At 40.5% G+C, this 16,348-nt stretch overlaps 1 protein-coding gene across 1 annotated transcript in view; it reads right to left on the reverse strand.

Moving 5' to 3' along the window:
- LOC106600888 (uncharacterized) overlaps nucleotides 1-16,005 on the reverse strand; it is a 35,221-nt gene extending 19,216 nt beyond the window's left edge. The window contains exon 1 of the mRNA XM_014192647.3: nucleotides 15,415-16,005. The gene's annotated coding sequence lies outside the window, so the exon portion shown is untranslated. The remainder of the gene's footprint in view (nucleotides 1-15,414) is intronic.
- Nucleotides 16,006-16,348: the final 343 nt, after the last annotated feature.

Here is a 16,348-nt window from a genome sequence, read left to right on the forward strand (position 1 = left end):
ATTGCATGGCTGTGTGCTCGATTTAATACACCCAAAATAGACAAATCCACTAATTTGAAGGGCTGTCCACATACTTTTCTATATAGTGTATTTATCAGAATTAGATTAATCAATCAATGTGCATGAAAAAACACAGATATTGAAACGAACAATTCTAAACATCTACCTGCAATAAAGCATGCCTAGAAATATGATAATGATGGGGGTGTGGTTTTGAGTGTTTGAATGTTTTACCACATATTTTACAGCAGAGTGTGAATTTAACTCCTGAATTAATAAACTTCTCATTAATTTTATGCAGAGTGGAATTCCACTCTACCTTTAGCATTTAGTATGATACGCAAATGTTATACAAAGGGTATGTTACAAAAGGTTTTGTTTGAATATTAAAAATGTGTAGGAAATGTGTTTTAGGTGTTTCACAATCTCATTAAAAAACGGTTTGGTGATTATTGTAATTGTTTTTAGAGCATGGAGCTTTGTTCCCCACAATGTCCCAAAACCAATTGGGGAATAAACTGTATAACGTAATAAGGAATAATACAGTAGCCACTACTGAGTGGAATAGATTATTTAGCATTTTCTGCATTATTTCATGCTGTTCATATTAAACAACTTTAACTTATCTATGATATTCACTAATTGGATGGGTTATATTTAGGACAATGTTTTATTTCTTTATGTTTGTATGCTATAATTTGAAAAGCATCTTACCGTATTATTTTATAAATTTTACATGTTAAGCAAATCACCCAAAATCCTTGAAATGTTCAGAATTCAGGGGCCATTTCGAGGATCACCAGGAATATTCTTTCTTAGTTAAGAGGTTTTAAGTTTGTCTTTGGAATCTGCCATGAGTTGAGGTAGGGTTGGGTTAAGTTTGGCTTGAGTTGAATGAAGTGAAGGAATTTAAATTCAGTTAATTGGTCTAGAGAGGGAATGTAATTATGTGAATTGTTGTGGCAGAATATTGAATTAAGAATTGTAGTTTTGAATCGAATTGAATTAGAATTGGTATTTGAGATCAATTGAATTGAGTGAATTGTTGTAGCAGAATAATGAATTAGGTATTGTAGTTTTAAAATGACTCCAAATTGAAGAACTGTTATGGAATTTTGAATTAAATTGATGGAAATTATAGGGAGAAGGAATTGAATTGATTTTGTGGAATTGACCCAAACCCTACTGGAATTTTAATTTAATTGATGGAATTTATAGGGAAGGAATCTTATTGGAATTTGTCTAATTGTGTCCACTTCCATTTTGTTACTTTGATTTCTGAGTCAAAAAGGAGAAGGGAAACGGAAATTGACTTGTTTTCTTATTTATAGGATCAAATTTGAACAAATTTTTGATTTTAGTTTTGTTCATACACACCCCCTCATAGAATATTCACAGACTTTTGAACAAACTTGTACAGTTTGTTCAAAAGGGCGGTTCCATCAGGCTGACACGCTCTCTGATCTCACTCAGGGCCGGGACTTGTCACTGTGCAAAGTTTATGCAAAACAATTATCTCTTATGGCTCCTAAAATCATGTCCCTCTCTTAACAAAAACACTTTCATAATTTTTCATATTTCATGCATAATGCATAGGATGGAAACTTTGTACATGTAGGATTTCTGCAAGCTGCAGACCCCCACAAGCATGGCCATGGGATGTTCTGGATCGTTGTTCTTGACCCAACGTCCGGTTGTCCAGGTTGGTGGATCTGGGCAATAACTTAGACAGACGTTAATAACGCACGCAATACATCATTACATTTCTTCCCCAAATTAGTGGCGTTGTGGCACTAACTGGTGGTTGTATTGGGAACTTGTTTGTGACAGTATCACTTCCTATGTGTCAAAAAAATAAAAAAATAAGAATAAAAACATGAACAAAAAGATATACAAAATATAGTTACCACACCTTAATAATCTAATTGGACTCTATATACGTCCACGGTCTTGACTAAATGACTCTATCATGGCATTTTGTCCAATGTCATATCTAGGGCGATCCTACTTAGTGGTGTGTTGCTTTGGGCACAATCCTAAATTGATTACTACATGATAAGTCTACAGCTATAAGGCGCTAGCTTCAGACAGTCTACAGGGATGATCTATGAACCTCTGGAGAGAAACTGGTGATTAATGTAGCTGTAGAGTCAAAGGGGCTTCAGGGTCTATTTTCAACTTTACCAAGACTGGTATTTTGCTCAGACCCTTAAGTGATCCTAGTATAAATCCTGATTAAATGTTTTGTTGTGCATGTGTGTTTCTGCTTGCACAAGTACACATGCCAAGGGCAAGAAAACCAAGTATCCTGGTAGGCTGCAACCTGGGTAGAGTGAGTCTGATGTCATCATTTAATTTCCATGTCAATGACCGTGTGTCAGTAAGAATCAGTGCCGACCTCAAGCCATATGCCAAAGGGACCTGTAGTGGTTTTACTAAAAGTCCATGTGTCTTACACCATTGTAGTGGCGATAGGTATGAAGGAGTCTATTTCATAACTATGTTATCCACGGAGGAGCTAACCTCACAACGGAAGTACACTATAAGCGCTGAGCCAGTCGTATGCGGTTTGATCATGGTTCATGACTTCTAATAACTTTCCTCCTGAATGGAAGGTTTTATTTATTAGCGGCATGTGTGTTAACCATCAGAAGAGTGTTTTGGAAATTCTCTCTCACGTGTTGCAATCTGAGCGACTACTACCTCATCTGTCGCTGTTATCAAGGGCAATTCAAATTATTAGGTCTCTAACCTTCTTACGGACTGTGGCTGGACTGACTGTTGCTGGCATTGGTACTGGTACCAAAGGGGGCCAGCTACCCTACCAATTTATCCCAAAATGTTATCCTATCGGAACACATGATTAGAGCATTTTACTAGTTGCATTGTAGTTGAGAATACACATGGCAAGAAGTGATTATTGTTACCATTTTGTGGGGGGAGGTGGAAAGTCCACTGGACTTCTTTTACGACCACTGTGGTCTCTGTTTTCGTGGGGAAGTTTACAACTTGATATGTTTCCTGATCGGACGGCCTCATACAGTGTTGCATGTAAGCCCCCCCCCCCCCCCCCCTTCCACCCCAAACAAAAAGTTTGTGCCCTTTGTACGAGTTGTCAGTAGCCGCATAGTTAGTAGAATGGCTGTAACCTTTCAACCAAATGTCCTGGTGTTTGTGCTTCAAAACGCTCAGTGGCTGTCGTGACCTGAAGGACCAGAGAAGTTCATCATAGCCACAGCATCGCATGTCTCCAAGGAGGAGGGAAGTGGCTCACTCACAGAGACTGCTGGTTCGAAATCATGAAAATAAGTCTATTTGGTTTGCTGATTGAATGTGACGAGATATCGTAATATCTGCTTGAGTCAAATTCTGCACCAAGAGGTGATAACGGAATTTTATATCTTAATGATAATAATCAACAATCAATAAGCCTTGACTAATTCCCAAGGTTTGTAAGACAATGGGTTAAATAATTAGGCAAGGACTAATCTTTCTGCAAAAGTTTCATTCGTCTTTATTCATGAGAACGTTCTGAGGTCCGAATAACAAAGATGTTCATTTTATCCTCTCTCTCCGATACGCACACACATCCACACCCAAAAGTAGATAACCTATGCACACACATACGCACAGACAGTAGGTGAACAGTATCTCTTCCTTGACCTGCTACCACTGTTCCAGCACTGCCTGTTCCTTTCCCCATAGGTTAGGAGAACCTTGAAGGCTACTCCCGGTATCTCTAAATACACACACACATTTCTCTCCCTTTCCAGCCTCTACTAGACCTTTATGAGACTAACGTTCAGTACATTAATTATTAATTATCCATGCTCCATAACTACTAATTAATGATGGATTATTGATTAATTTACCCTTATTAGATAATTCTCTTATCAAGAGGTGTCGAAACGTCTTTTTCCCAAGGGGTCCTGTCGACAGATACTCCTTGTGGGTGACTGTGTTACAGCCAGCGTTAGGAGAAGAGAGTGTAATAAGTGGAGACGGCACAGTTACTTGTGACCATACTTGGATGTTTTTCCAATCCATTAGTGGGATCAAACGATCCATCAAGTCTGCTCCAAGTAGCAGGTGTTCAGTGTCGAGGCTGGTAACATACACAGGGTGAACAAGCAATAGGTCTTGGAAGTGTAATTTCAGCATGAGCCCCATTGTGAGAGGCGAGGTAGTCTCAGTGAAGCCTCGAAGTTTAGTGTCGCATCGTTCCATTTTTAACCAACATTTAGCTGGGTTCAAAGCCCTTTTGAGATGATTGAACAATGTTTGAGAGATGAGCGATATTGTCGAGCCCAAATCAATTAGCACATCACAGTTTAAGTAGTCCTCCAGGACTGTTTCCAGGCAGCGACCCTCAGAGTTGCACTCTGTGGTCATATTCCCCACAAAGTTGAGTGATTGTTGGGAACAGCGTGATGTGTCATTTGTGTTCATGGTGAAAACAGATCAACTTATCAGAGTTTGAGTGGAATTGGCTATTGCGATGTTGTTTACCTTGTGCGTCACAATAGTCAACGTTCGCTTTAACAGGTAAAGCCTGTCAGTACCCATAGCGTTAGGGTAGCCATCCAAGGCGTCCTCTATGTCTGCTAAGAACATCCGTGTCGTTTGGCTTCCCTGGAACGGGGTCAAAGGTGCAGAAGTTTTTGACGATTTTGTCAAGGCATTCCGTGTCAAGTGCGTGGAAAGGGTTGGCTTCATCCTGTGGGAAATTTTGGGCCGAAAGGCCAAGAGGAGAAGCCAAGCTTTGGCTTTGTTGGCGCGGAGGCGCCATATTACTCTGTGCTGGATGGCCAAGAGGAAAAGACTGAGGGACACCTGAGAGAGGTAAGGTCTGAAACCTTCTGTCGTCTTCTCTCTTTTGTGTACCGAGGTCCAGTTGCGAGCTTGGTTGCTTTGTTCGTTAGTCACGCTGTAGCGCATGACTGTTCTGGAGTTCCTCCAGGTGGTATCTAAGAGTGGTATTCTGCTGCATAGGAGTTTTGTCATCCAACTTGGTCATTGTGTTCATTAACTGATCGTCTTTGGTCTGCAGATTTATCTAGTTTGGTGTGGACTTTGTCCTATTTATTTTTGGCTAAATTGAGTAGTTCCTGTAGAAGACGATTTTGTTCAAGAGTTTGTGCTCGGTCGTCATCATAAGTTTTTGCCATTTCTTTTAATTGTTTCGTTCTCAAACGCAGTTCCTCGGCTAGCAGTATCATTTTTTGGGGTCTCTACTGCGGTACTGGACCAATGTCAATCTCTCCTTTGCCCATACTTCAGGGCTAAACTGGAGATAACCTTTACAAGGCATGCGCCTGATGGTTTATTTTGGAGACTGTTTATCTCAATTTCTGCAGTTTTTTCGCTTATGGCATAGTTTTGGTTTGCATCGCTGCTGATGTCATCATTTGAATGATCAACCTGGTAAAAATATTTGTTCGGCAATTTAACTTCCTTGTTAAATCAAATGAGACAATGACATCCAATCAGTTGAGATTGGTTGGATATTATAAAGTGTAACCAGTTGTTACAGATGTGAGAAAAAAGTGCAGATTCTATCACAAGAGGTGATTTACCCTTGAAAGCTGAAATCACACGGGATTCCAACAAAAGCGGTACTTCCGTCACCCAAAGCGCGGGATTTCCGCTGTAAACAAAGGAGAATGGCTTTTCTCTGATTGTTATATTAGCTTATAATGCAGGGGTTCTTAAACCTTTTCAGCCTGGGACCCAAATTAGAAATGTTGTGTTTTCCTGGGACTCAAGCTTAGGAAAATATGCAACAGTATGTAAATATCGGTATATTTCATTGCCCTTATGCCGAAAACAAATGCAATATAGACAAAAACAAATAACAATTAAATTAAATATTCATATAAATATATATTCATGTTTATTTTCCACCATTAAAAACACACATATCTGTCTAGGTTGGAACTGTTGCTGTTAAAATACAATAAATCATTTTCATTCTGAACTGGAATAAACTGATTGATCACATCACACAGATGAGTAACAGAACGCACACACAGGCTTTTTGATAGTGCAACCCTAAGTAACAGTGCAGATAAAGAATTATCAGGCCTACTGTACATCTTAGTGTACAAATTATTGTTAAAAGAAAATCTAGGTTGGAACTGTTACTGTTTAAAATACAATACATACAATACAGTAAATACAATACTGATTGAACACATCAGACAGATGTAGACCAGAATACACACACACAGTCCTAATGAGAGGTGTGTGACTGGTTGAAGTTTTCAACAAGCATATCTATTCTGGGCTCAGTTTCTGACAGTGTAACACTGAGGTCATACTCAGCAACGAGACTGACATACTCAAAAAACAAGTACAGAAACAGAGTTGAGACTCGCATAGATATGTGGTGCCAAACTGGATCAGACCATCTACTGCTTTCTCAGTCAGGCAGGAGGCCGCTTCCTGCTGTAGATGAGCAACCCAGAACTGTGTGAGTGTGTTTGCCTCAAAAAGCATCTTGCATCAATCAGTTTATTCCAGTTCAGAATACAAATTATTACTTGTATTTTAACAGCAACAGTTCCAACGAAGACTAGTTTTCAGCAATAATTTCTACAGTAAGATGTGCAGTAGGCCTGATCATTTTGCATCTTCATCTGTACTGTTACTTAGAGTTGCACTAAGTAAGTAGCTAGCTAGCTTGCTTTGGCTAATTTGAGCTATTAGCTGTGTAACTTACAAGGCCACAGGATTGTTTGAAAGCGAAACTCACATCTACTACCATGAGAGTTAGTAAGTACTCCCTTATTTCTGTTTATCATCGCCTGTTATAAAATTACAATGCCTTGCTAGCTGACTTACTTTTCTACTGTCGAAGCACTGTTTCCTGAAGCATTCTGCCCTGTTCTGAAAGAACTCCCTGGGTTTACCATCATGCTGTATGTTTGGTCAGTACGTGTCGTTTTATTAATTTGTTCATTTTGAAAGACTCATTACTAACGTTAAGCATTTCCCCGCACAAAACACATTGTGGGCGCTCCTCGTTATTTCTCAAAGTTTGTATGAAAGAGAGAGAAACCCATCCCTGTATTTGCGTTTCATGACATTTGAGATCAGACAGAACTTGTGGCTAGCATGAGTACATTTGATGATAGCAGAGACCGCTGCTAAGCAGAGAGCGCACTGAACAGAGAGCACAGATGCACTTGGCCAAATTACTTGGCCACATAAACTGAACAAGTTCCAGAGACATGTGACTAACATAAATGGAATAATGTGTCCCTGAACAAAGGGGGGGTCAAAATCAAAAGTAACAGTCAGTATCTGATGTGGCCACCAGCTGCATTAAGTACTGCAGTGGATCTCCTCCTCATGGACTGCACCAGATTTGCCAGTTCTTGCTGTGAGATGTTACCCCACTCTTCCACCAAGGCACCTGCAAGTTCCCGGGCATTTCTGTGGGGAATAGCTCTAGCCCTCACCCTCCGATCCAACAGGTCCCAGACGTGCTCAATGGGATTGAGATTCGGGCTCTTCGCTGACCATGGCAGAACACTGATATTCCTGTCTTGCAGGAAATCACACACAGAACGAGCAGTATGGCTGGTGGCATTGTCATGCTGGAGGGTCATGTCAGGATGAGCCTGCAGGAAGGGTACCACATGAGGGAGGAGGATGTCTTCCCTGTAACGCACAGCGCTGAGATTGCCTGCAATGACAACAAGCTCAGTCAGATGATGCTGTGACACACTGCTCCAGATCATGACAGACCCTCCACCTCCAAATCGATCCCGCTCCAGAGTACAGGCCTCAGTGTAACGCTCATTCCATCGACGATAAACGCGAATCCGACCATCACCTCTTCACTTTTTTCCAGTCCTGTCTGGTCCAGCGACGGTGGGTTTGTGCCCATAGGCAACGTTGTTGCCAGTGATGTCTGGTGAGGACCTGCCTTACAACAGGCCTACAAGCCCTCAGTCCAGCCTCTCTCAGGCTATTGCAGACAGTCTGAGCACTGATGGAGGGATTGTGCATTCCTGGTGTAACTCGGGCAGTTGTTGTTGCCATCCTGTACCTGTCCTGCAGGTGGGATGTTCGGATGTACCGATCCTGTGCAAGTTTTGTTACATGTGGTCTGCCACTGCGAGAATGATCAGCTGTCCGTCCTGTCTCCATGTAGTGCTGTCTTAGTCGTCTTACAGTATGGACATTGCAATTTATTGCCCTGGCCACATCTGCAGTCCTCATGCCTCCTTGCAGCATGCCTAAGGCACTTTCAGATGTGCAGGGACCCTGGGCATCTTTCTTTTGGTGTTTTTCAGAGTCAGTAGAAAGGCCTCTTTAGTGTCCTAAGTTTTCATAACTGTGACCTTAATTGCCTACCGTCTGTAAGCTGTTAGTGTTTTAACGACCGTTCCACAGGTGCATGTTCATTAATTGATTATGGTTCATTGAACAAGCATGGGAAACAGTGTTTAAACTCTTTACAATGAAGATCTGTGAAGTTATTTGGATTTTTACGAATTATCTTTGAAAGACTGGGTCCTGAAAAAGGGAAGTTTCATTTTTTGCTGAGTTTATCTTCACAAATGTCCTTAATCGGCTTGCCCTTATGTCCTAGCTCTGGAAATTAATAATTTACCCTACACACTCTGACACTTTGACTCCGGTGTTGTACACCTGACAATCTTTCCCTGCTATCTGGGTCGAAAGGAAACGCACACAATCTCAATGACAATCCTGCCTACTGCTCTTTGGTGTATAACATAATTTGCTTCACCATTCCTATAGACTGAATTCAACAGTAAGGCCTAATTTTGTCTTAGATTCCTCGCACGGGGCTCCAATATTTCATGACTTGACTTTACCATCGTTCTGAAGACTTATTTATCTAATTACCTAAACATGTTTAATTGTTACCCGATTAAATTAATCATGTAACAATTAACTCATTAGAATCTGGGGCACCACGAGAGTGGTTCTTTAAAGAGTTACCAATTAAACTCTAAAGGTGTTTACCTATCACATTTATAAACAGTCAAATTATTAATCATAACCTCGTATCATATCATCATTCTGAACAGTCATAACCTCCTTGCATCTGCAAAAACCCGAGCCTTACTTATCATTCAATACTACACAAATTGGTTTAATTATTTATTTACTAGCTAACTAAATGGTAACACAGGATAAACATACACACTTAATACATTAAAATCAGGTCCCTAGTGGACTGACAACAATATGGCTGCTTGTTACAAAAGACATGGAGAGGGCGAGAGAGAGAGAAGGACAGAGACACTTAAAGTTGGTAATTTTGAAACTACTCTCACTTATAGTACTCCTATACTTTGCACACAAACCGCTGCCCGCTTGGAGTAAGAAATCATGAGTGTATTTACGTGTAATTTCTCTGTGAAATTCCTCTGTTCTCTGTGTCTCTCTCGGAACCGTGCTGCCTTGGAAAGGGGGGTTGGGCCTTTTTGCGGCACACTTGTAAGGCTTGGATTGTCCAAAAGGGGTTCCAACAATTCTTCTACTGTTGTTCTCCTCTGCAGTCGTCCGGTATCCGGTGACTTGTCGTGTAGTACTGAACAGAACAGAACTACAGATTTTATTCTACTTCCATTCACTCTGGAAGATGCTTCATTGAAGATAGGCTAGCCAGCCGTGTCGCTGGTACCCAGTGGTGTGATGAGAGTAGTGTAATCCGATGGTTTGAGCAGAGTAATAGAATGGTCCTACTTAAATTCGCTTTTCTAGATACTTTAATTAGGACAGCTAATCAGCCGTACCAGTGATTGATCGGGAGGTGAGTTTATCATCTCTACCTTGTGTTGAGATTCAGAGTGCAAACCACTTTAAACGTGAGCTGTAGCTCTACGTCTCTCTGGTATGATATGTTAATTCTTAACCCATCATTTTATACAGTTTGTTCAAAAGGGCTGTTCCGTCAGGCTGACACGCTCTCTGACCTCACTCAGGGGCGTGACTTGTCACTGTGCAAAGTTTATGTAAAACAATTATCTCTTATGGCTCCTAAAATCATGTCCCTCTCTTAACAAAAACACTTTCATATTTCATGCATAATGCATAGCATGGAAACTTCGTACACGTAGTGGGAATACTTTCCAAGTAACAGTATTTCCTTTAACCTGTTAGGGCTAGGGGGCAGTATTGACACGGCTGGATAAAAAACGTACCCGATTTAATCTGGTTACTACTCCTGCCCAGTAACTAGAATATGCATATAATTATTGGCTTTGGATAGAAAACACTCCAAAGTTTCTAAAACTGTTTGAATGTTGTCTGTGAGTATAACAGAACTCAAATGGCAGGTCAAAACCTGAGAGATTCCTTTACAGGAAGTGGCCTGTCTGACCATTTATTGTCTTTCTTTGACATCTCTTTCCAAAACTTAGGATCTCTGCGGTAACGTGACACTTCCCACGGCTCCAATAGGCTCTCAGAGCCCGGGAAAAACCTGAATGTCGTCATTCCAACCCCAGGCTGAAACACATTATCGCCTTTCTCAAGTGGCCGATCAGGGGACAATGGGCTAAGGCGCGTGCACTGGCCGCCCCCGTCTTTGTGTTTTTTCCTCTGTTTACCGAAAAGGAGATTCCCGGTCGGAATATTATTGTTTTTTTACGAAAAAATTGCATAAAAATTGATTTTAAACAGCGGTTGACATGCTTCGAAGTACGGTAATGGAATATTTAGAATTTTTTTGTCAAGAAATGCGCCATGCGCGCGACCCTGATTTACCATTTCGGATAGTTTCTGGAACGCACGAACAAAACGCCGCTATTCGGATATAACGATGGATTATTTTGGACCAAACCAACATTTGTTATTGAAGTAGCAGTCCTGGGAGTGCATTCTGACGAAGACAACAAAAGGTAATCAAACTTTTGTAATAGTAAATCTGATTTTGGTGAAGGCTAAACTTGCAGGGTGTCTAAATAGCTAGCCCGTGATGGCTGGGCTATGTACTTAGAATATTGCAAAATGTGCTTTCAGCAAAAAGCTATTTTAAAATCGGACATATCGAGTGCATAGAGGAGTTCTGTATCTATAATTCTTAAAATATTTGTTATGCTTTTTGTGAACGTTTATCGTGAGTAATTTAGTAAATTGTTAGTAAATTCCCCGGAAGTTTGCGGGGGGTATGCTAGTTCTGAACGTCACATGCTAATGTAAAAAGCTGTTTTTTGATATAAATATGAACTTGATTGAACAAAACATGCATGTATTGTATAACATAATGTCCTAGGGTTGTCATCTGATGAAGATCATCAAAGGTTAGTGCTGCATTTAGCTGTCTTCTGGGTTTTTGTGACATTATATGCTAGCTTGAAAAATGGGTGTCTGATTATTTCTGGCTTGGTACTCTGCTGACATAATCTAATGTTTTGCTTTCGTTGTAAAGCCTTTTTGAAATCGGACAGTGTGGTTAGATTAATGAGAGTCTTGTCTTTAAATAGCTGTAAAATAGTCATATGTTTGAGAAATTGAAGTAATAGGATTTTTAAGGTTTTTGAAAATCGCGCCACTGGATTACACTGGCTGTTGCGTAGGTGGGACGAATTCGTCCCGCCTAGCCCAGAGAGGTTAACATTTTTAATGACATCACAAAACAACAAACAACACGACATTAGTGTTCTCTAGATCGCCTCTGACCATTCCCCACATTCTATGTTAGAAACATTGTTCCAGTAGTTGCCTTTGAACGTGTTAGAGTTTCGGCTAGAAAAATCTTCTGAAACAACAAAGGCCCATTCCTTTGGTGAATTTGGAGAGGGAGAGCTGATTTACAACTGGGCGTGTCCCCCCCCCCCCCCCCCCCTGCAGGTGAGAGGGGGTCTGGTTGAAGTCATTCATTGCAAACCTGATCTGACTTATTTGGATCCTCACAGGACAGTCATGACATCATTCACAAATGGTATGTAGGCTGGTTGATGGCACCTGCAGGCCTGTTTGAGGGACAATTGGACAGAACATATCATAATTCTTGGATTTCAGCTGAGAACCTCCTCTCCTTCCCCATCCTTCAATGAAAGCCTCTTCTTTACACTTCCTGTTAGGCATGATGCTCTAAAGGTGTGTCTCTCCATTTCTCTCATGTTGTGTGGTATTACCTATAGTTGACCCCTAAACACTTTCAAATTGTTTGCCTGTGAATGGTTGTCCACATCATTATGCTATTTACTTTTAACCTGTGTGTTAAAATTGCATCCATCTCACAGAATTTAAATGATCCCTGAACTTCCCCAGTCGCTCTCTCTCTCACTCTCTCGCTCTCTCTCTCTCATTAGGGTAAGTTGTTTTTCTGTTGGCACCAATCCCATGCAGCCCAATCAACTACTTTATCCCACTCATACTAAACTTTGCTCACTCTTATTCAACTGCCCTTTGATTAAATTGGTTTAATTCAATGTTTAAATTTGCTTAAAGTGTGGTTTTTACTGACAGTTGACAGATGGCACATGTATGGAGGGATGTGGGTGTGGGGAGAGTGAATAGATGGGTTTAGTTGAAGAAACCCCCTCTCCCCCTACCTCCTTTTGCTAAGTAATAAGTATATATAATTTCTGCATTTTACCTGTGATCCAAAATCAAATAAAATTAAATATTTTATAAGTTACAAGCTAAGACAAAATTTGATTTCATGATATTACTTTGTCTTTACACATCTATTGACTACTGGCCACTACCCTTCAAGTACTGAGCAAATGTCCAAATTAATGAAATTCCATGTGAATGTTGCTTTAACCTCTCTAGGGTCGGCGGGACGAAATCGTCCCACCTACGTAACAGCCAGTGGAATCCTGTGGCGCGTTATTCAAATACCTTAGAAATGCTATTACTTCAATTTCTCAAACATATGACTATGACTACTCTCGTTAATCTAAATAATACAAAAAATAATACAAAAAATCTAACCACACTGTCCGATTTCAAAAAGGCTTTACAAAGAAAGCAAAACATTAGATTATGTCAGCAGAGTACCCAGCCAGAAATAATCAGACACCCATTTTTCAAGCTAGCATATAATGTCACATAAACCCAAACCACAGCTAAATGCAGCACTAACCTTTGATGATCTTCATCAGATGACACACCTAGGACATTATGTTATACAATACATGCATGTTTTGTTCAATCAAGTTCATATTTATATCAAAAACCAGCTTTTTACATTAGCATGTGACGTTCAGAACTAGCATACCCCCCGCAAACGTCCGGTGAATTTACTAAACATTTACTAAATTACTCATGATAAACGTTCACAAAAAGCATAACAATTATTTTAAGAATTATAGATACAGAACTCCTCTATGCACTCGATATGTCCGATTTTAAAATAGCTTTTCGGTGAAAGCACATTTTGCAATATTCTAAGTCGATAGCCCGGCATCACAGGGCTAGCTATTTAGACACCCAGCAAGTTTAACACTCACCAAAGTCAGATTTACTATAAGAAAAATGTTATTACCTTTGGTGTTCTTCGTCAGAATGCACTCCCAGGATTTCTACTTCAATAACAAATGTTGGTTTGGTCCCAAATAATCCGCGTTTTGTTCGTGCGTTCAAGACACTATCCGAAAGGGTAAATAAGGGTTACGCGCCAGACGCATTTCGTGACAAAAAAAATCGAAATATTCCATTACCGTACTTCGAAGCATGTCAACCGCTGTTTAAAATCAATTTTTATGCCATTTTTCTCGTAAAAAAGTGATAATATTCCGACCGGGAATCTCTGTTTAGGTTCAAAGACGATAGAAAATAAAAACATGGGGTCGACTCGTGCACGCGCCTCAGCCCATTGTCCTCTGATAGAGCACTTGCCAAAAGCGCTAATGTGTTTCAGCCTAGGGCTGGAATTACATCATTCATCTTTTTCCCGCCTTCTGAGAGCCTATGGGAGCCGTAGGAAGTGTCACGTTACAGCAAAGATCCTCAGTCTTCAATAAACAGAGTCAAGAAGCTCAAGGAATGGTCAGACAGGCCACTTCCTGTAAGGAATCTTCTCAGGTTTTTGCCTGCCATATGAGTTCTGTTATACTCACAGACACCATTCAAACAGTTTTAGAAACTTTAGGGTGTTTTCTATCCAAAGCCAATAATTATATGCATATTCTAGTTACTGGGCAGAAGTAGTAACCAGATTAAATCGGGTACGTTTTTTTATCCGGCCGTGCAAATACTGCCCCCTATCCCCAACAGGTTAATGGATACTAGATATGACTGGTTGTGATCCAGACACATGTGACATGTAAAGTTTAAGTCTCACTTCTGTACCTTGTTAACATTCCTTTTTGATTGCACAAATGTTCCCATTTGTTCTCTCTGCTATAAGATAGAGATGTTTTTCGGAATAACTGCCACAGACATATGTATACTATTTAAGATGCAAAGGCCTGAGGCTACAGGCCACTAACAAATGACCAGCCAGGCGACCACACACACCTGCAGTACACTCCTCTCCCCGCCCCCACTTACTTAAACACATACTATTCAAGGAAGATCTCAGTCTATTCACAAAGTGTCTCAGGCTAGCATTGTTGATCTAGGATCACTGATCAGGTCCCTCAATGTACTGCCTGATTGGATATTGTTGTATTTAATGTGTAAGAAATAGCTATGCAAAGAGAAAGATAGGTAACCATTTGCAGTAATTTCAGTTCATCATTAGCCTACTCAGTCAATAAGCTCCAGCATCAGCCAGACAGAAGATCTAGATAGAGAAATCTGGATAAAGAAATCTCAACATTTCTGCAGCAGGTACCTATGGCCAGGCAGCTTAATCATGTAGCAGGTTGAGGGACTAACTTACTTCCACTAGCTACTATTTGCTAGCATGAGGGACTAAATTACTTCCACTAGCTACAACTAGCTAGCATGACTATACCCAGTAGCCAGGTAGGGCTAACTAGCCAACCTGCTAGTCAGTTAGCCAGCTTGCTAGCTTGTCAGCAGTAATGTTTGCCGGCTAACGCTAGCTAGCCAGGTGGTGCAAGCCAACTCGGTTCAGTTGTTGTTGAGTTCATTCTATTTCATGCTAACTTCATGATAAGCAAAACAGACTGTAAACATACACCAGCTATGTGCCATGACTATTATGGGGTGGCAGGTAGCCTAGTGGTTAGAGTGTTGAACTTGTAACTGAAAGGTTGCAAGATCAAATCCCCGAGCTGACAAGGTAAAATATGTCATTCTGCCCCTGAACAAGGCAGTTAACCCACTGTTCCTAGGCTGTCATTGAAAATAAGAATTTGTTCTTAACTGACTTGCCTAGTTAAATAAAGGTATGTTATTATGTTCTGTTCATACTTCCAGGTATGAACAGAACAAATTTGATAAATGTTTTCTGTTTCTCAATGTCCATTGCCCAATTTGGATACCATAAAAGATAAAATAAGTTGATACCTGATTTTCGTTTTGGTTTTCAACTAGAAAAATTACAAAACTATTAATTTCCTCGTTTTGGCCTTGCTGAGATGAAAGGAAATAGGAATTATCCATAAGCACACGGACCGGGTCTCCTGATCATTTCATGTTTGGTTAATGATATTTGTCCCTCATGAGACACTATAGACGTGGAAGCTTGAGCAACTCATCCACGCCTTTATTTCATCCCGTCTGGTAATGCCCTTTTCGTTGGCGCATCTGCCAAATGCCTAAACAGGCTACAATATGTCCAGAACTGTGATGCACATGTCCTCACCCACACCGCAAGCAGATTACTCCAGTGCTGTTCAACCTGGTTCACACGTACCAAGCTATCCACAACTCTGGACCGAAATACCTGTCTTACCTGTCTGACCTCATTCTAGCCTCCTGCCCCACACACACCCTTCGCTCCTCCAGGTTCGTCTCCCCGCAGCAGACTAAAAACTATGGGTGGCGGTTTTCAGTTGCGCTACTCCACGGCTGTGGAACGCACTTCCAGACACTATTAGGGCTGCAGAATCTCTGTCCTCCTATTAAGGCACAGCTCAAGACCGTGCTGTTCAGAAAAACTTTCAAGGACCTCTGCTAATTCTGTTCTCATGTTCTCTGGATCTGGCGACACCTATAGCTTTGATTGTTGTCTGTGTTCTGTGTTTTGGATTAAAATATATATATATTTAATTTATTATTTACAAATGTAAAAAAATATATTATTATTATGTTAGTGGGAAAATGGACATCTTGAAAACCCAACCTTAATTTACCAGTTGTGACACACGGATGATCCAACCTCAGTTTTAGAGAGACTGATTTTATGACCAGAATTATCCTATTTACACTTTGTAGTAAATGTTGACACTAGAATAACTTTTTACGACTCATATCGATGCCCATAAGGTTTTTTGTCAAA

Source organism: Salmo salar, chromosome 03 (genome assembly GCF_965601325.2).
Source record: "Salmo salar chromosome 03, fSalSal1, whole genome shotgun sequence".
Taxonomy (NCBI): domain Eukaryota; kingdom Metazoa; phylum Chordata; class Actinopteri; order Salmoniformes; family Salmonidae; genus Salmo; species Salmo salar.